This window comes from Macaca fascicularis, chromosome 6 (assembly GCF_037993035.2).
Source record: "Macaca fascicularis isolate 582-1 chromosome 6, T2T-MFA8v1.1".
Taxonomy (NCBI): Eukaryota; Metazoa; Chordata; class Mammalia; order Primates; family Cercopithecidae; genus Macaca; species Macaca fascicularis.
Window position 1 is genome coordinate 66,016,786 of NC_088380.1, and position 20,817 is coordinate 66,037,602.

Consider the following 20,817-nt stretch of genomic DNA (forward strand, 5'->3'; position numbering starts at 1 on the left):
CCTCCATTTGCTCTCTGTCTCTAGTGCTCACTTCCACCTTCCACCCTTTCACCATGAAGGACCCACACCAGATGCTGGCGCCATACTCTTGGACTTCCCAGTCTCCAGAACTGTGAGCCAAATCAACTTCTTTCTATGTAAATTACTGTTTGTGGTATTCTGTTATAGCAACAGAAAACAGACTAAGACAATACCTAACATGATGTTTTGATATACATATTGTCACAAGGCAAAATTATAACAAATTTAGTTTTAAGATCTAATTGGCTTCTATTTGTGATTCTAGAATTCAGCAGTATTTTATTCTATAAATAGAGTGAGTGCTTCACTGGGCATGGCAGAACAGTTGGTTTTTGTAAAATGGGAACAAGGAAACAGAATAATAGAAAAAGGCAGATCAGTTAACATCAGGTTACTTCAGGTTACTTTTCTTATAAGGGTTAAAACAGTGGAGATTACCTTATTATACTGACTCAGGTTGACTAGGCCCTTTCCAATTGGTTTCTGTGACTCTTCTGTTTTCAAAAATATCTGGTCTGTTTGGAAATTTACCTGCTTTCTTAAAATTTCAGTTTAATCATGTGGCACTTAGCATGTGGGACTCCATTTTGCTTTCGTTTGTTGGGACCTAGAAGGAGAGCATCCATAAATTTGATTTAACAATATGCATAATGACATGATTACAACATCAAGCAAATTAACATATCTATCATGTTACACAGTTACCTTTTGTGTGTGTGTGTGTGTAGTAAAATTACCTAAAATCCACTCTCTTAGCAAATTTCCTTATGAAACAAAATATTATTAACTCAGTCTTCATGCTATACATTAGATCTCTAGGCTTATTTATTCTACATAAATGAAACTGTGTACCCTTTGGCCTCCATCTCCCCACTCCTCTACTTTTCCTACCCCTGGTAACCACCTTTTTACTCTGTTTCTACATATTTGAATTTTGTTTCTTTTTTAAAAATTTCACATAAAAGTGACATCATGTAGTATTTTTCTTTCTGTGTCTGGATTATTTCACATAGCATAATGTCCTCTTGGTCCATTCATGTTGACACAAATGGCAGGATCTCCTTTTTTAAGACTGAATAATATTCCATTGTGTATGTGTGTACACACACACACACACACAAACACACACAATTTCTTTATCCATTCATCTATTGAGAGCCAAAGGTTGTTTCCATATCTTAGTTATTGTGAATAATGCTGTGAAACATGGGGGCACAGATATCTCTATAAGATGATTTCATTTGCTTTGGATATACACTAAGAAACAGAATTGCTGGCTCATATAAGAATTTTATTTTTAATTTTTCGTAGAACCTCCACATTATTTTCCACAATGGCTGCACCACTCTGTATTCCCACCAACAGTATACAAGGTTCCCTTTTATGCATGTTCTGGGCAACACTTGTTATCTCTTGTGTTTTTTATAATAGCCATTCTCACAGGTGTGAGGTAATACTGTGGTTTTGATTTGCATCTGCCTAATTAGTGATATTGAGTACCTTTTTATATACTTGCTGTAGGAGGCTTTTCTTGCAGCTGTGTTTGCAAACACACTGCTTTTACATAGATCGCATATTTATTGGGACGCTCCTTGGATTTTTTCAGAAGAACAGCATCAGCTTCAGCTGAATGGAGCTGATGAAGATGGAGGTGGTTAAGCCCCTAAATCCAAGCCATCCCTGGCCTCTCTACTGAAGACTAAATGAATAAATGAAAGTCCAAAGGGGAAAAAATGTTCAAAAATGAGGAAAATCAAATGTTTATGAGTCTGATTTGGTATAAATCCCTGAAATCTTACAATGTTTAGACCCTGGGAGCTTCCAAACACAACCATATGAATAGTTCAGATGATCATTCCATATCCGTCCTATGTATTATCTACTTTGTTCATATTCTGCTCTGGGTTTGAAAAAAAATAATAAAATAAATTGCTTTTTTAAAGAAATAATACCACAAATAGTGCAAAATTCAAAGGTACACAAAAATATAGTGAAATACAACAGTACTTCCTACCCCTATCACCCAACAACTGTTGCATTTCTTGAATATTTTGAATATACTTCCAAAGCTGTTCTATGTATATACAAGTATATATGTGCATGTATTTTTATGTAAAATTTACATATGACATACATAGGAAAGTGGTTTTGCAAGCTATTTTTTTTACTGTGATCTACAAAAAGAAATAAACTTTCTCCTGTGTTCCATTGATGTAGCTATGTGTGCACCACTACCATAGTGCTGTAACAATTATAACTCTATAATATGTGTTCATCAGAGCATTCATGCTTCTCATTACTATTCTGATTCAAGATGCTTCCTAGCTATTCTTGCTTTTTTTATTTTTCCATATAAACTGTAGAATTAGCTTCTCTAGGCATACAGTCCTTTCTTGCATATCTTAGCACCAATTGTTGTTTATGTGTGTAAAGGCTATTGATTTTTTTATCTAGCCACACTACTCAATTCTCTTATTTTTTTTAAATGTTGTTGGCAGTGATCTTTCGGTTAATTTTCTTGGGTTTTCAAGGCACAGAGTTACATTATTTGCAAATATAATTATCTTACCTCCTCCTTTCCAACTTGTACATACCACTCTTCTTTCTCTTATCTAAAAGTTGGTTAGTACCTCAAGACCAATGTTCAACAATGTTGTGGCAATGGCATCGTTGTCCCAATTTAATGTGAGTGTATGGTTTGCCCATTAAAGATGACCTGGCTTTTGAGGTAAGACAAATATATTTTATTAATGTGATATAAATTTAGTTTTACTTTATGAGGTGTTTTTTCACAATCAATAATGGATTTTAATTTTATAGCAAACATTTTCAGCAACCGTGAGTGTGGGCATATGGTTTTACTGTTTTCATATATACTAGGATGTTAAACAATATCAATAGATTTCCTAATATTAAACTATCCTTCCTTTCCTGAAAGGAAGGATATTCTACTGTCCTCCTGGAATGTGTTTGCTAGTATTCTATTGAAGATTATTGTATCGATAGTCACAAGAGACATTAGACTGTGGTTTTCTTTCTTTTTATTATTTTTGTTGTTCTGTGGCAGACTGACACCAATGTAACCTCCACTTTATAAAAAGTAACTAGAGTCTTTTCTTCTAGAAGAATTTTAAAAGTATTAGGTCATTGAGTCATTAAGGTTATGAAGAACTCACCTGTAAAAATATCTGTGCCTGATAGTTTGGAAGAGGGATAGCCTGAGTTTACTGTTTTTTCTATTGCAATTGGTCTCTTTAGATTTTCTAACTCTTCTGGGGCCAGCCTTAGAACTTTATTTTTTCTAGAAATTACATGTTTTATCCAGGTTTTTACATTTATTTGCTTGTGGTACATATAAGTACTATAATCTCCTTTAATTTGCTCTGTCTATAATTATTTCTCTATTCTCGTTTTCTTATATCATCTATTCCTGCTTTTTCCCTTTAAAAAAACAGATGGGTGTTGCACCATTATTCACAATAGCTAAAAGGTAGAACCATCCAAGAGCACATAACAAAATCAATTGTATAAACAGAATGTGGTATGTTACATACAACAGAATATTATTCATACATAAAAAGGAAAGAAGTTCTGATACATGCTAAGTGAAATAAGCCAGACAAAAAAAGATAAATATTATGTTATTCCACCTATATGAAATATCTAGAATAGGCTTCGTAGGCACAAAAGGTAGACTGAAGGTTACCAGGGGCCAGGGGGTAGGGAGAATGGGGAGTTACTGCTTAGAGGACACAGAGTTGCTGGGGTGATGAAAAAGTTCAGAAATCAATATTGGTGATGATTGTACAACATTTGCATATAATTAATGCCATGGATTTGTATATTTTTAAATAGCTAAAATAGCAAATTTAGGTTTATATTTTTAACCACAATTAAAAAGTATCATTTCAAAAAAAGAGCATAGCAAACAGTTTTACTTAAAAATTTTTCAAACACAACTCATAGACTTTATTTTGGCATTTTAAAAATTTTCCAAATTAATTAATTTGTTTTTATCTGTACTAATTTCTATTCTGCCTTGTCTTTATTTTAATACATTCTGATATTGGATGCTTAATTCATTTAATTTAATTCTTATTTATTACAAGTATTTGAAGTTATGAACTTTCCTCTAAGTACTGCTGTAACAAAATCTCAGTCTCTAATATACAGTGTTTTAATTCGTGTTGCTTTCCAAATATTCTGCATCTTTACTGATGATTTTCTCTTTGAGGCTGAAAAATTATATAGAGAGTGTTCTTTAATTTCCAGGAGGTAAGGTTATTTTTTTTCTCTCTTTATTTTTAATGTTTGAAGTTCTGTGTCGGCATGAGATAATGTCTGTACTATTTCTACTTGATGGACTGCATCGCAGTTTTCTTTGTGGCTTAATATGTAGTTAATTTTTGTAACTGCTCCATTAATACTTGAAAGGAAAGTTTAATCTGTCTTCATACTATATAGTTTGTTGTAAAGCTATTAAAACTATCCTTGCTTTTTTTCCATATGATTTCTCCATAGTTAAAAGATAAGAATTAAAGTTTTCTACTGCTAAAGGATTTCTGCCTATTCCTATTTTATGTAGCTTTGACCCCATGTTTTCCATGTCAATTTATCTATCATATTGAATTGCATTGTGAATTACATCTTTTATTATTATCAAGTTCCCCTTTTGTCTTATATTATGTTTTTTGTTTTGAATGCAACCATAGTTATGTCAGCTGCTCTTTTTTTTTTTTTGCATTTACTTTTCATGTCTTTGCCTAATTTTTATCTTTATCCTGAGTTTCATTATTTTAGATGCATCGCACATATTACAAATAATTTGATTTTCCTTCTTTGTAAATTTGAGTCAATTGGTGAATTTGACAATTTAAACTTATCATTATGGTAATATGGTGAAATGTTGTACTCTCATTTATGTTAGGATTCCCTTCTCTTGCTTTTGATATTCCACTATATAGTCTATTTTGTTATCATGCCAACTTGATTTTTCACTCTTATTTTTTATTGTTGCCTGGATTCTAAAATTTTTCGTTGGCCTTGAGGGCCAGTATGTTTACTTGGATACATCTCAATGTTGATTATTCTGTATCAATTTTTTCTGGGCTACAGTATGCCCTTTTCATTTGTAGACTCAAGTCTTATTTTATTTCTAAAGAGTTTTGCTGAGTGATATCTCCAGACTTCTTAAAAGATACAAATAATGCATATGTTGCAATTCTTTTGTTTTCCATCTTTCATGTTCTCTCTAGTTCACTCTAACTTTGTTCATTTCTGGTTATTTTGCTTATATCTTTTGTTTATGTCTTAATCTTGCTCTCCTATTCCTCACTGTGATGTTAGCAGTGTTTCTTCTTAGTGTTTATTACAATATGCTTGCATTTCCATGGTAGCTTTATTTTTCTCTTCTGCTTCCTTCCTGACCTTCAGAAGTTCTTGTTTCATTTCCTTCTGTGGTGGCCCTATTATTTCCCCTGATCTCTCAATTGCTCTGCTTTGAGCCTCTTCATTGTTTCATTAAATTCATTGTTCATAGACATTTATTTTGTCATAATTTTCTACTTCTTAATGGCAACTTGTTATTGGTGAGGATTCCTTATGCTCCCCCGCCCTCTTCCTCCTTTTGTCTTGTAACTTGTTTGTATAGCTCCTGTGCTAGTTGCCTTTTCCTTACTCCTCTTTAAATGAAGTATGTTCTTCCTGATGTTGGAAGTGGTCCAGGGTCTTATTGAGAAGGGGATGAGCAGTTCCAGACTGGCGAGAATTCTCCCTGGTTCAGGGACAAACTCATGATGACAAGACTATGTGTGTGTGTTTGAATTTTTACCTCTCTCCGGCCAACAGGCATTGGCAGCTACAGAGCAGGAGGCAATTCAGCCTCTCTCCTCCACCCTGCCTCACCAGGACACAGACTGGTTGTAGCATTTCTGCACATTTTCTGCAGTTCTGCTTGCTCCACTTTCCTGTGAGGTCAAATGGGGTAAAGGGATGCTCCAGCTCTACCCTCCATGTACCTGCCTTTCTTGTGATTCCAAAGAAGGGGTGGTTGGTTTTGCCCTCAAAGTGCCATCTACTTAAGAAAACAGTTTCCTGCCAGCTTTATCTGAGCTCTGTGTTCCCAAGCCCTCCCTCCAGAAGCCTTTCTGCACCCATATTTGATTTTCACTGCATTGAGAGCCCTCTCCAAATATTATCTTCCGGTAGTCTTCAAGGTTTATCAAATGTGAAATTCATATTTCTGTCCTTGTCTTCTGGCAAATTCTAAGGAGAAGGGTAGAAGACATATCTTTTGTCTGACCTTTTAAATGGAAATCCCAATATTTACAAGAGGTAAAAGGAATTTTGAAGTAAACATAAACAGCAGCCTTAAAGTTGGGAAATGTCCTGTCAGGGGAACATATATCCTGCCAATTAGTCATGGAAGAGGGTAGAACAATTACTTGAGTTTTGCCTCAGTGGTTGGAGACCAGAAGAGCACTATGCAGACTATGTTCTTGCTGTGTATAACTGTTCCCTCGCCGTGAAACTTATTTCCCCCAACCCCTGCTTTCTGTTATGTTTGTCCTTTAGAATCCTTGGTACCAGCAGCGTCAGCATCACATGGCAGCTTATTAGAGATGCAGAATTTTAGGCTCCTCCCCAAGCCCCAGAAGCAGCACACAAATCTGCATTTAACAAGATCCCCAGATATTCATATGCACATAAAGTCTGGGAAGCACCACTGTGGCTCTCAGTTCAAGTGCCAATTTGCTTCACTGATCAATCATATCGGGTTCCTGTTACGCATACCCAGAAAATGATCCTTCAGAGCTCTCGCTCTGTAACTGTGCATTTATTATGATAATTTTTTCCTCTTCCTGTGTATCTGTCTCACTAAACTAGTGCCAGGCTCCATGGCTTATCTCACAACCAATCAATATTTGCCAAGTGACTGAATTAATGTACAAAATTCATATTTCTATCTGAGCATTTTTAAAGCCAGTTGGCACTACCCATTCTCCCACCAGTGGTCTCCCTGCCTCAGACTCATCCATGACTGCATCAGCCTTGGACTCCTCAGCCCAGCTCTCAGACTGGCCCTTCCAGAAGTGAGTGAGTAAATGAAGGAAAAAATGACATTGCTGAAAAATCCAAGAAATTTCATCATTCAGACCATAGTTCCTCAACATCTCACATATCTGTAAATGCCACGGAGAGATTCTGTTTCCTGAGTGCTATTTTGGAAAATATAATCACGACTTTTGTGTGGGAAGAAAAGCCACTCCCCAGAGACATTGGAGCAGACACATCCCCACAGCCCTGGCCCACAGAGGGTATATTTCAGGAAGGTCTTACTGAAAGAAAGAGGGGCTACAACAGGGCTGGATGGGTGCTGAAGATGCTGAACTCAGGCAATGGAATTGCTTTTGTCAGTTACCCTCACCAGGTGTGGCTGTGTGATTGAAATTGCCAGTCTCCCCTGCTGGTGGCGGGGACTGTTTTGATTAACCAAGTAGAAGGTGATGGTTTGAAACTAGTTTCCCAATTTGGGTAATTAAACCTCTACTAAGTATAGCAGGTTTAAAATGAATGTTCACAACATTGAAACAGAAAGTGCTAATTCTAAAAATATAGACTCCCTTGCTGTGAAAGACCTCTCGGGGGAGAACCAACATTGAAGCAAAACAATGATTTCATCCCTCCTGCCTGTGAACCAATTTGTTCTAAGAGATGACGCTCACCACACTACAGCAAAGGAACCAGAGCTGTTACCAGACACTCAGGAAACTAATCACAGAAAGTCAAAGGAAGAAAGGTTTTAAGACTGAAACTGTTCTCTTTGTGGGATCCTGTCCTGCACCAAATCAGGCCAACCAGCACTTCTTATGTCTACTCAATACAAGATACATAAAACTCAAGTTAGTGGGAAAGGAATTTTCATTAAGTCACTTAGAAAAGAGAGACATGCAAATGAGAGAAACTGACTTTCTTTGAAGAAAGTGTAAACTTTCTAGGAAGCCTCTTTCCTGAATAATTAAATCACAGAGAACCTTGACTCTCTGTGGTCTCAAGAGCAATTACATCCAGTTCTCAAACAGAGCTGTTCCCTCATCATAAAATCCCCTGTGCAGTTCCCTCTGTATAACAACAAATGGTCCACAAACCTCCTTCAAAGAGTTGTCCTCACTTGGTGACTCCACTTCTCTCCCTGTTCTCTTTTATCTCACTCCAACACAGAAAAAGCTTGTATTGAGGTCACATGCCTTCATGTTGCTCAATCCAGTGGTCAGTCCTTTCATATCAGCAGCATGTGACAAGGCTGATGACTCCCTGCCTGAAAATCTTCGTTTTTCATTCATTTGGCGTTTAGCCCACCATCCCTTCTTCGTTGTACTCTGACCTCAGTAGGGACAACTTTGCTGGAAAAGAAATTTAGAATTTGATTATGTGTGACCTAAACTCCAGTGCCCATGTATTCTATTTTTGAAAGAGTTGAATTTTCAATTATATTTATAACAAAACCATGTATGTGGAAATGATGGAATAACAGCCTCTTTTTTTCAAGATGATATGTGCATCTTCAAACCTTTATACAGATGAGCTCTTTCCCTCCATTTTCTAAAACTATTAATTAGTCCTGAGAAGTGTGTTGCTATAAAATATTCTGTGAAGCATTTTCACTTATTTTTCTTTTCTTTCACAGAAAATAATATGGCCCAGTTCCTGGCTTTCAAAGAACTAGAGAAAATCTCATCATTGGTACCTCCAAGGCTCTTTGGTTGGTTCTGCAATCGTAGGAACCCTTACGTGGTCTCCTGAGACATTCTCCTCTCTCCACACCCTGGTACAACAATACCCACACACCTGATGGCAGAGCTTTTAGGTGAGCTTCTCCATCTTCTGGTTTAGAGTTACCCAGGAATAAAAAATAGCTCCTGCAGCTCTGAATCCTTCAAATCCCCCAACTGGCCCTTAACTGATTCTTCCTTAGTGAATCTGCAGACTTTTGGATGGGAGACAAATATGCACAAACTATACCTGCAATTCAATGTAAGACAAAGGTTACCTGGTACAATATTAATATGTGCCTGCATTGGAGATTTTGGAATCTTAGGACTTAAAGAAGGGCCTAATTCAATTACCAATTACCTCGGTTCCAGATGAGAAAATGAAGGCCCAGGAAAGCAAGTGATTTGCCTAAGATCTCACAGTGACCAGTGAAGGACCAGAGCTAGCCTAGGCTCTCCCGTCAGCAGTTAGGGCTCTTCCCAGTGTCCTTCTTCCTCTACATGCTACTTGCCTTTCACTTTACAGAGTCCTATCTTCTGCAGGGAAATGCACTGATACAGTCCCCTGTGCTTTGATCTTGGTGTTACAATTACATCTCTAGAGGATTCTTATATACCATAGTATGTTTCTTATATACCATAGTATGTTTCACATTTGGTCATCATTGGAACTCTCTGTCTATCTGTGCTCTTACCTCGACTTCCTTCAAAAGAAATCCATTCATTAACAAATCTTGCAGAAAAAAATGTCTGCAGCATTATCAGAAGTTAATCATTTAAATCTAAAGGATAAAGGAAAAGGTTAGGCATAGTGGATTAAAGAGTTCTTTTTTCAACTGGGCGCAGTGGCTCACGCCTGTAATCCCAGCACTTTGGGAGGTTGGGGCGGGTGGATCATCTGAGGTTAGGAGTTCGAGACCAGCCTGACTAACACGGTGAAAGTTTGTCTCTACTGAAAATGCAAAAATTAACCGGGCATGGTGGTGCACGGCTGTAATCCCAGCCACCTGGGAGGTTGAGGCAGAATTGCCTGAACCCGGGAGGCAGAGGTTGCAGTGAGCTGAGATTGCACCATTACATTCCAGGCTGGGCAACAAGAGTGAAACTCCATCGAAGAAAAAAAAAAAAAAAAGAGTTCTTTCTTCCAGCTGAAGATAGTCAAGGGGGTTATTTTCTACTATCTTCCTTGGAAAAGTGAGCATTCATTTGTTTCTCTGGCACATTAACATTCTCAACTAAGGTCAGTGGACTGGTTAGAACTACAGGTCTGATTTTCTTCAAGAGAACCCTCAAGATTTCTGATTTTACTTTCTTCCAAAGGAAATGTGTATTTTTTCCTCAAGTAAAGATCTTCAGGGGTGTATTCCCCCTAAGTAATAGGTTAGCAAATTCTGTGAGCTTCAGAACATCAACTTTATCTGTGCCTAAGTCTCCAGATTTTCATAATGAACAATTTTGGTGATTTCTTGGCTACTAAACTGCTTTTTACATGAACGTGTTTGATTATGGGGAAACTAATACTGCAGATGAACAAAAATGAGATTTCTATCCCGTTCCTCCAATTCTTTTGGCCTAAACATATCTCTTTTACTCCATGAAACACAACTGAAGACTAATTCTTTTGCAATGCAGAGGTGAGCCTTCCAGCCCCAAACCTGGCCACACCCATCAAAAAGACTTTTTTATTGATGTAGTTAATCATTTGTATATTTATGAATTCTTTGGATTATTTGTGCTTTCTCAAGGGATATGTCACATTTATTTCTTCATACTCACAGACCTAGCCTAGAGTAGTTAGTCGGTAAACATTTCTTGTGTTAAATTGTTGACTTTTCTTCACTTTTTATGGAACTTAATCTTCTGGCTCAAAAAGGAACCTGAAATGGTCTTACAGTGGCCTGATCGTACTGTTCCACACTATATGTGTAGAGTAGATAAAGGCAGAAGGCAGGGCCTATTTATGCTTTTGAAACAAATGTAGTGAGCATGAATTTGTTTCACAATCCACAGGTACCTGAAATACCATATTTCTTTACCTTTTACAAATCTAATTCCAAGTGAATAAGCCTCTCCCATTCGGGCTGACAGAAAACCCAAACTCAGTCATTCTCTGGCCACCATCACCAAGATGAGAAGACTGGGGCTTGTGAAATCTATTTGGGGAAGGGCCTCTGGTCTGTCCCACAATCTTGAATCACAGAACCTTGAAATACATTATCCACCCCCAAGTGATTTATTCCATGGTGGGTGATGCTGTTGCTCACTGAAAAACAGATTCCACTGGAGTCTTTGCTCTGCCTCTCAAAGCCACAGTATTTATCTATAGGTACCACAAGCAGGGATCTTAGCACTCCAACATCCTGCATGGTTAGACTTCTCCCCTTCAACTTTCTAGTCCTCCCTAAACATCAATCCAGTGAAGTAGCTCCAGAAGCACAGATCTAGGTAACAAAAGCATCTCAACTCTCTCCTGGGACAAGGGACACTCAGACCTCTGCAGAAAACCCTCTAGCTACCCTTCAGTTGATATGGATGGAGAATAAAGACAGAGAAAATAAAAGAGAATATATACATTTTTTTTATCATTTCATGCCACCACAGAATAAGCTGTTTTCACTGGTTACCACATTCATGCTTAAAGATTTGGTAACTACAACTATGAAATTATTTTATAATAGAAAAAAATGTAGGAAAGTTTTTTTTTCTTTTGTTCTTTCTTTTGTTCTTTTTTTGGTCATTTGGAGATGGCAACAGAGCAATTCGCAGGTTCAAGAATTTATACACAAAGGTGAAAGGCTTTTTGAAACAACCAGAGTTTTCTTTCAAGTCTAACTTCTAACTAAAAAAAGAACAATTCAAAGAATTGGAGACAATTAATGAAGAAGATGTGTGGCCAGGAAAATTATATTTCAGCAGTATGAAAGGGTTGATCTGCTTCTCCCACTCCACAATTCTCAAAATAATGTAAACTATCATCTTTTTTTAGATGGGAAAAAGTCATGTTCACGATAAGCCGACTTCATTTCCTCCTGTTTCAGCATCTGCTTTCTTGACCTGTCCTCCAATTCCGCATATTTGAACCAGATTGATTGAGGGACATTGGGATGATTTCTAAAGTCTTCCTGCATGGCATCTCACAGTTTTTCAGATAAATTACTCAGAAAGTTAGACTTGAAAGAAAACTCTGGTTGTTTCAAAAGCCTTTCACCTTTGTGTATAAATTCTTGAACCTGCCAATTGCTCTGTTGCCATCTCCAAATGACCATAACTCATTCATAATCTAAAAGTTTGTATAACTTGAGGATTTTTCTAGGATAAACTACATAAAGCACACTCTTAACATCTAAAATTTGACGAGTGTTTTATGCTGTGTTTACTTTTTCCATGGGAGCGAGAAAGAAATCTAGCATGTCTGACACTTTTAAGAGTTGTGCTTGTTTCGTGTTCTGAATCCAATACAGATGTTGAAAGTTCAAGAGAAAATGCTTAAAAGGAAGTGGTTAGGAATGTCTATTTATACCACAGATAATTAAATTTATAGTACACGTGATATATAATAAATATCTCATGTATAACTGCTAGAATGTAATTAGTCAATTTTCAAATAGGCATCTATTTTCAATTTTAGCTATTTTAAACCTATCAGTATTTATTAAAAGATGGGAAATGAGTTGTGAGATATAATATGTTCTTCATTTTTTACTATACTACCCTTTTATAAGCAGAATGCCAGCTCTTTGTTTATTGTCTTCAGGGACAGGTAAATTGAGGCAAAAAGCAGACAAGTTCTATGGGATTCGCTGGCACTGATTTCCCAGGATGGCAAAGTGCTAAGAACTAAACCTTTAAAGCTAACAAAATGTACTGATGTCTTTACTAAGTATCCAAGACCAACAAGAATTTCCCATCTCACCCTACCACCACCCAGAAGAGGAGCACAGAGATGGGGGAGAGAGTGGCTGCATCTGGCATCCAGCCAGAGGAGTCCGTGCAGGGATTCTGGATCCCTCTTCCTCCACCCCGCTGCCCTTCCCCCTCCACCCCAGCATTTTGGAGAAGAAACTGTAATGATGCAGCTCCCTCAAGTGTCACATGAACATAGTGGAAACAGCCTCCGAGGTAAATATGCCATGCAGACAGAAACAGGCTCAACAGCAATGTATGAGGTCCAAAGACCAGGACCAAAGGGAAAAGCAATCATCTCACCGGACACCTGCCCAGGACCAGATGCATCATCTCCAACATTAGCTACCTCCATAGAACCTGGACTCAAGGTGTGAAATAAAGATTAATGGGAAACTGCAGGAGTCAAAAGGAGGGGGCAGGATTATTGAGGATTCAGGCCATTTAGAAATGAAAGTTTGGATCACTCCCCAGACAAAGAACCCTGACCATCTAAGGGCAATGGAAATATAGAATAAGCAGTAGAAGAAGGATGCCATAGACACCAACTATAGCCTCTCAATCAATTACAAAAATGAGAATTCTGATAGTTTTGTGTATTTTCTTTTTGCATGTGATGTATATGAGTGTATTTTTATATATTAACAATTTTCCTTTTTCTCTCCTTCTCATTATTGTATGAAAGCTTTTGAATGTAAACTCTACAATTTAGCCTTTAGGTAACAGAATATTCAGTGGGACTTTGATTTGAGGAGTATTTAAGACAGTCAGCTGAGACTACGATGACTGTTGGAAATGTGTGTCTCCTCATTTGGGGAAAGGGATGAGAACTCTGCACTTCTCCGAAGAACAGAGTTGACTCTGTTATACAGAGTTCAAATATATATATAATCATGCATATGGAAGCTAAGAAGCCAAAGGAGTTGACTGAGACAGTTACCAATATATTGCCTCTCAGCTCCAAATCCACCCTTCTTTGCTCTGTTCCATAATACTAATCTGGCTCCTTGGTCAGCCAGTGCAATGTCATGTGTTGTTGGTAGAGTGTAGGAAAAACATTACAAGGTATAGCAAAGGGGTCAGGTGCAGTGGCTCATGCTTGTAATCACAGCCCTCTGGGAAGCAGAGGCAGGAGGATCACCTGAGGCCAGGAGTTTGAGACCAGCCTGGACAACATGGTAAAACCCCATCTCTAGTACAAATACAAAATTAGCTGGGCATGGTGGCACGCATCTGTAATCCCAGCTACTTGGGAGGCTGAGGCAAGAGATTCACTAGAGGAGGCAGAGGTTGCAGTGAGCCGAGATCGCATCATTGCACTCCAGCTAGGGAAAAAAGGCAAAACTCTGTCATAAATAAATAAATTAATTAATTAAATAAAATAAAATAAAACAAAGTATAGCAAAGAAAGGATCATTCCTTCTTGATTCTTCCTGGTTCTTCTTACCTGTGGCCGCCACCAGTGGTATATGGGAGAGTCACCCTACAGTGAGTTTCACCAGCACCAAGTGAGGGCTTCCTATTGAGTTTTATTGTCACCCAAACAGGCAATTTCCTTGCCAGCAGTACGCAGGAGACCCAGTGGTGACCACCTTCCAGTGGGTTTTGCCAGCACCTTAGAAGGCACTTTTCTGACCACAGTGCTGATCCACTGACACGCAACAGCCAGCACCCTACTCACCAGGCCTGGTCTATGGCACCTCAAGGAACTTTTCTATCCTGGGGACCACAGCCCCACCCTCTCCAACAAGGTCTGAATCTCAGCCTTGAGGGGAAAGGCTGAGGAGAAAGACCCTTCCATGCTTGTTCCTTTCTTGGGTATCCTCCCTCAGTCCTAGAAGTAGCAGCTCCTCCCAATGTTTGGTATTTCTGTGTTATTTAGCATGTAATTTACCCCTTTTGTAGTTAATCACATTTTACCAGTTAATAATTCTTTATAGTAAGTTTTCCCTCTTTGAATTACTATCTCTCACCAAACACCTACTTCTATACCCTCATCAGACACTGAGTGACACAACGCCCTTCAGAAAAGAATCCCTTTTCCCCTGCCCTTCATAATGAAAACTCTCAACAAATTAGGTATAGCAGGAACATACCCTAACATAATAAAGGCCACATATGGCAAGCCCACAGCTAACATCATACTGAATGGGGAAAAACTGAAAGCCTTTCCTCTAAGAACTAGAATAAGACAAGGATGCCTACTCTCACCACTCTTATTCGGCATTATACCGGAAGTCCTAGCCAGACTTTCTCTTTCCAGAAAGAGAAAGAAATGAAAGGCATTCAAACTGGAAAACAGGATGCCAGCCAGGTGTGGTGACTCGAGCCTGTAATCCCAGCACTTTGGGAGGTTGAGGTGGGCAGATCGCTTGAACCCAGGAGTTCAAGTCCAGACTAGACAACATGATGAAACCCTGTCTCTATGAAAAATACAAAAATTAGCCAGGCATGGTGGCACACACCTGTAGTCCCAGCTACTCAGGAGGCTGAGGTGAGAGGATCACTTGAGCCTGGGAAATAGAGGATGCAGTGAGCCAAGATCACACCAGAGCACTCCAGCCTGGGTGACAGAGAGATTCCAATTTAAAAAAAAATGAAGAAGCCAAATTGTCTCTCCTTCAGATGATATGATTTTATGCATAGAAAAACCTAAAAACTCCACCAAAAAATCCTCTTAGAACTGGTAAACAAATTCAATAATGTTACAAGACACAAAATCAATATAAAAAAATCAGTTGTGTTTTTATACACCAGTAACCAACTAACTGAAACAGAAATCAAGAAAGCAACCTCATTTAGAACTTCAAAAAATCCTCAGGGATAAATTTAGCCAAGGAGGTGGAAGATTTCTACGAAAAACAAAACAAAACAAAAAACACTACACCTGATGAATGAAATTGAGGAGGATACCAAAAATTGAAAGACATATTATGCTCATAATTGGAACAATTAATATTGTTAAAAATGACTATACTACCCAAGGCAAGCTACAGATTTAATGCAATTCCTATCAAGATACTAATGACATTCTTCGAATCAATAGAAAAAAACAATCCTAGAATTCATATAGAACCATAAAAGAGTCCAAATAGGAGCAATACTCAGTAAAAAGAACAAAGCTGAAGGCATCACACTAACACATTTCAGAATATACTACAAAGCTCTAGTAACCAAAACACTATGCTATTGGTATAAAAACAGATACATAGACCAATGGAACAGAATAGAGAATCCATAAATAAATTCATACATTTACAGCCAGGCAATTTTTGACAAAGTTGCCAGGAACATACACTGGGGAAAGGACATTTTTTTCAATAAATCGTGCTAAGAAAACTGGATATTCACATGCAGAAGAATGAAACCAGACCTCTATCTCTCACCATGTATAAAAATCAACTCAAAATGAATTAAAGAATTGAATATGGGACCTGAAACTATAAAACTACTAAAAGAAAACATAGGGGACATGCTTCAAGATATTGAGCTAGGCAAAGATTTTGTGGCTAAGACCTCAAAAGCAGAGGCAACCAAAAGAAAAATAGACAAATGGTAAACTACAGTAAACTAAAAAGTAAACTAAAAAGCTTCTGCACAGGAAAGGAAACAATCAATAGAGTGAAGAGATAACATGTACAATGGGGAAAAAATTGCTAACTATTCATCTAACAAGAGACTAATATCCAGAATATACACAGAACTCAAACAACTCGATAGCAAAGAATCAAATAATCTCACTAAAAAGTGAGCAAAGGACATGAATAGACGATTCTAAAAAAACAAACAAATGGCTAACAGGTTTAGGAAAAACTGCTCAACATCACTACTCATCAGGAAAATACAGATCAAAACCACAATGAGATACCATCTCACCCCAGTTAGAATGGTTATTATCAGAGTCAAAAAATAACAGATGCTGGTGATTATGTAATCAGGGATTACTGATTTACTCATTTACAATGAGTAAAAAGGGAACTCTTTACTCATTGTTGGTGAGAATGTACATTAGTACAATCATTACGGAAAACAGTATCAAATTGTCTTTAAAAACTAAAAATAGAACTACCATCCGACCCAGCAATCCCACTACTGTCCATCTATCCAAAGGAGAGGAAATCAATAAATGAAAGGGTTAACCATAGCCCCCATATTTATTGCTGCTCTATTCACAATAGCCAAGGTATGAAATCAACCCAAGAGTCCATCAACAGATGAATGGATAAAGAAAATGTGGTATATACACAACAAAATACTATTCAGCCATAAAAAATGAAATCTCGTCATATGCAGCAACAGAGATGGAATTGCAGGTCATTATGTTTAGTGAAACAAACCAGGCACAGAAAAACAAGTATCACATGTTCCCACTCACTTATGTGGGAGCTAAAAAGTTGATCTGATGGAGGCAGGGAATAGAATGATAGATGCCAGAGACTGGGAAAGGGCTGGGGGGATGAGGAGAGATTGGTTAATGGGTACAAACATACAGTTACATGGAATAAATAAATTCTAGTGTTCAATAGCACAATAGAGTGTCTATAGTTAACAAAAACTATATTGCATATTTCAAAATAGCTGAAAGAGAAGATCTGAAATGTTCCAAACACAAAGGAATAACAAATGCTTGAGGTAATGGATTTTCTAAATACCCTGATTTGATCATTATATACTGTATGCATGTATCAAACTCTCACATGTACCGATAAATACATACAAATAGTATGCATTAACAAAATAATAATTAATAAACTTTAAAAATGATCTCCTTTAGAAAAGTTCTGATTTTTTCAACAAAAATTGATAGTGTTAAAAAAATTATAGCACCTCAAACAAGACCTTTCACAAAATAGATGCTAAAAAAATTCATTGAATTTTTGCCAAATAATTATAATTGTAAAATTTTCCTTTTACAAGGCTGTGAAGAAATTGGAATCCTCATGCCATACTTACTGGTGAGATTGTAAGATGATGCAGCCACTTTGCAAACAGTCTGGGAATTCCTAAAAATATTAAACATAGAGTCACCCTATGACCCAGTAAGTCTATTTCTAGATATGTACCCAAAAGAAATGAAAACATAATGCCACACAAAAACTTGCTCACAAATGTTCATGGCAGCATTGTTCATAGTAGCCAAAAAGTGAAAACCATCCAAATATTCATCAAGTGAGGAATGGATAAATAAAGATGTGGAATACACATACGATGGAATATTACTCAGCTATAAAAGGTAAAGACACGTACATATGCTACATGATAAATGTGAAAGCATTATACTAAGTGAAAGAAGCCAGAGCCAGTCACAAAATAACCACATATTGTATGATGCCACTTATAGGAAATGTCTAGAATAGGCAAGTCTATGAGGACAGAAAGTTGCTTAGTGGTTGCTAAGACTGAGGATACAGGGTGGCAAGAGGGAGCTGCCAGGAATGCAAAATGCTAATGAATATTAAGTTTCTTTTGGGGTTCTAACATGTTCTAGAGTTAGATGGTGGTGATGTTTGCACAACTCTATGGTTATACTAAATGAATGAACTGTACATTTTAAATAGATTTAAATGTATGTAAATTATATCTTAATGTCTGGGTTTTTTTAATTGCCTTTTAAATGTGGCTTTAGTTCTGTCTGTATGCTTCATGAAATGTATCAAAGTAATGCTAAAATAAAACCAATAATTAAACCCAATGAATCACAAAATCTTTATTTTAAAAAGTTTATCTGGCATTTTCTGTTTCATTTTATTAGCATTTAATATAAATTGTTTTGAAAACATCTGAAAGGATAGTGGATGATTTTTCTCAGATGTTTTATAATAGACTGTTACATAAGACTGCCTGAAGGGCAGGCCTTGATGAATGCAATGTAATGTGCAATAATTCTAATTCAATGTTAAAACAAGCTCATGCCACATAATAAGCAGGAAAGTGTGATGGGAAATGCCAAGGGCTGTTCTGGTTCCATGTCTAGAAACAGGCACTAGAGTTTTGGAAGGCGCCCTTACCTCTCTGGGCTTCTCTCATCTATGAAATGAGGCTGTTGAGGCAGAGGGTCTCAGAGCACCTTCATGGCTTGAACATTCTGTGAGTGAGGTTCTGTTATGTAGATGTTAATATTATCTTATAAGTCATAGGAGGAAAGGTAAATATAGGTGAGTTCTAAGCAAAGTTTGCAAATGGAAATAAATTTTTGACATTGAATACTGAAGTATGATGGCTTTGAAGGCCATCAAATATCCCAAGGAGGACAGTCTCTCAGCAGTCAGGAGTACTACCATTCTTACTACCATTCTTCAGGGAACAAGATAAATAGATATATTTTTTTTTACTATCACCTTTAAAATCAAGACTTTTGAATGAGTTTATAAAATTGTAATTACCATTATTAACTATATTTACTGCCACTTTTCCTAAGAATAGTAACCATTCCTTTAAAAATAAATAAATAAAAGCTTCTACAGTTATTCCCGGTTGAAAAAGAAACAGGCACTAAAAAAAAAAAAAAAAAAAAAAAAAAAACAGGCAATTTAGAAATAATTAAATCCTTTATATAGTTTTCTTTCATATTACTCGTTTATTCTTTTTCTTTCTGAGGATGTTGCCAAGCATTTCATTTAGGGAAAAATACAGAAAAATGCAACTTATTTTTCTTTCTCATGTTTCTCTTGGTGTGCAATAAAAGATTCCTCACAAGAGTTTTCCATTATACCTCCACACATATAAGCTAAATCTCATTCCAATTGCTAGTTACATTAGCTAATTTCACATTTAAATCATGTTGATGACCTCTTATGAAGGTTTTAAAAACTGCTTAAGCAATGTTTGTTTTCTTCAATGTATTGTAAGCACTTAAGAATTTTAAAAACTTAATTTTTCAAATTTCATATTTATTTGACTTAGGTATGTAAAATGATCAGGTACTCAGTGAATTAAAATCCTCTACCTGAAAAATACAAAGGAAACTAGAGCTTTAGCCTTCATCTAAGTAATAGAAAAATTAATATAAAATGAATAAAATTATAAATATAATTATATATTCTTATAAATTAAGATAAAATGGGGCTGGATGTGGTGGCTCACATCTGTAATTCCAGCCCTTTGGGAAGCCAAGGGGGGCAGATCACTTGAGGTCAGGAGTTTGAGATCAGCCTGGCCAACATGGCAAAACCCATCTCTACTGAAAATACAAAAATTAGCTGGATGTGGTAGCGTGTGCCTGTAATCCCAGCTACTCAGGAGGCTGAGGCAGGATAATTGCTTGAACCTGGGAGGTGGAGGTTGTGGTGAGCCAAGATTGTGCTACCGCACTCTACCCTGGGAGACAGAGTAAGACTCTGTCTAAATAAATAAATAAATTAAATAAGGTAAAATGAATATAAAGTACATATGGAATATTTGATACAGATATAGAATATAAGATACTATTACATAAAGATACAGAATGGTAGATACAAAATGGACATTTATTTAAAATTTTTTAAAGTGACAATAAAATGCAAACTTAAAGAGGTGATAAAGATGACTAATAGTGATAAAGATAACAAACACTGCAAGATCTTTAGAAAAATAAAATATTGTGTTAATTAGCTGTCTGACACATTTTTAGAATACTTCATTCGTATAGTTTTAGCTGACTACTCTTTGGTTATCTTGTCATATGACAATGATTTTTTTCCCAAAATATCTAATTAAGAATTATCTCTTTTTTCTATTGTAAGTTCTGTTTAATTCTCAGTAAATATTATGGGGTCATGATTTGGAAAAAAGCCATTAAACACTGTTGAATGACATATGGCTCATAACAAAAGATGACAGTACTTACCAAAATAAATAATGTGGCAGAACTGCAGCTGTGTTGGTCCTCTTGCCCCCTCTGTTGACTGTGTGCAAATTAAGTTCTTCTTCATTGCCATGTCCATCTCCTCAATCTTTTTTCACCTCCTGTTTGAAAAGACCTCATAAACATCTTTATGTCTTCTGTCTTCATTTTTATTAACCATATTTTTTGGTTGTCTTGATTCTTTTTTCTAGCTCCATGATTTTGAGCATTAGTTTCTAGTTTATATTGCCACACAGTAAGAGAGTTTTTGATATTTTGAAGCTTCTGCTAGCCTGCTTT

The 20,817-nt window shown here is 36.7% G+C and overlaps 1 long non-coding RNA gene across 1 annotated transcript; it reads left to right on the top strand.

The window, feature by feature from the left end:
- Positions 1 to 22: 22 nt before the first annotated feature.
- On the top strand, positions 23 to 13,280 carry LOC123574120 (uncharacterized). The gene is made up of 3 exons (XR_006699016.3): positions 23 to 112; positions 8,708 to 8,887; positions 12,547 to 13,280. It is a non-coding gene; the product is annotated as an uncharacterized lncRNA (long non-coding RNA).
- Positions 13,281 to 20,817: the final 7,537 nt, after the last annotated feature.